This window comes from Mus pahari, chromosome 8 (assembly GCF_900095145.1).
Source record: "Mus pahari chromosome 8, PAHARI_EIJ_v1.1, whole genome shotgun sequence".
NCBI classification, from domain to species: domain Eukaryota; kingdom Metazoa; phylum Chordata; class Mammalia; order Rodentia; family Muridae; genus Mus; species Mus pahari.
Window position 1 is genome coordinate 27,906,627 of NC_034597.1, and position 1,197 is coordinate 27,907,823.

At 36.2% G+C, this 1,197-nt stretch overlaps 1 pseudogene; it reads left to right on the top strand.

The window, feature by feature from the left end:
• The window catches only part of LOC110325750, a 1,613-nt pseudogene extending 1,459 nt beyond the window's left edge, over positions 1 to 154 (top strand).
• The last annotated feature ends 1,043 nt before the right edge of the window (positions 155 to 1,197 follow it).

The following is a 1,197-nucleotide window of genomic DNA, read 5'->3' on the forward strand; positions in this document are numbered from 1 at the left end:
AGAAGAAGAAGAAGAAGAAGAAGAAGAAGAAGAAGAAGAAGAAGAAGAAGAAGAAGAAGAAGAAGAAGAGGAAGAAAAAGAAAGATATTATGAAGAAGGGAATGAGGATGAAGGTAAAGAAGATAAAAATGAGGATGAAGGGGAGGAAGAATGACTAGCGCAGGATACTAATTGATTCCAATCTTCTTTTATTATTTTCTTTTTAGTTTTGAATTTCCTTCAGTCCATTGGAACAAGCTTCTGTAATTTCTCCTACTTCTGTCTTATACTCAGTCATCCTGGTTCTGAGGTCTCTTCTCAACATCATAGTTCTCAACTCATTGGGGTGGGGGAATAACTTGAGCAAACTACAATAGGAAAAAATTTCAATGTGTTCACTATAAAATAAGGATAAATGTTTGACAAGATAGACATGCTTAGTTTTATTTAAACTTTGTCCCTATGTACACACATATAAGGGCATTATGTGATTCCAAGTAATATGTACAATTTTATGTTTCTTATGTCCAATTAGAAGAATGTAAACTTCTTGAAAGCCTTCTAAATCAGAACAGACTGCTGGTTGATCTAACAAAACAACAGAAAGTTTTATTAATGTAAAGTATTAAGGCTTAAAGAGAAAATTAAACAAATATTCATATTTGGGTTTTAAAACAATGATTATTCACAGAGGAAATGAAAATCTGTCTTCGTTTTTTGCTGAGGACTAGCCTCAGTTGGCCCCTCTCAATCCATGGAGAAATCAGGGTTCCAATTATAGGTGGACAGGGAGAAGGGTGACAAACAAATAAGGACACAAGGGAGTGTGCTGTATCTGAATGCAATTTGTCTCAAAGTGAGCACCAGTCTTATAAGTGACTTTTACACAAAACAGAGGAATACATACAAAAAGGAACCAACTGGGATAAAAACCAATATTAACAATTGGGATCAAAAGCAGCCCCACCTAAGGCCAGCTTAATCTTAGAAGCCAGGGGCAAGGGCTTCATGTCCTTGCTATAGTTCCAATTCTAGTCTATTGTATAGTCCACCTTCCCCCTAGGCCATTGTAAATTCCTGTGTATGCCAGTGACTCAGCTATCTATATTTCTAAGTATTTACTCCAGTTCCTTCTTAGACCACAACCTTCTTCCTAGGCCATGGTAAAATCCTGTATATGGGAGTAATTTGGCTGCTCTTTTAAGTATCTGTAGGGAA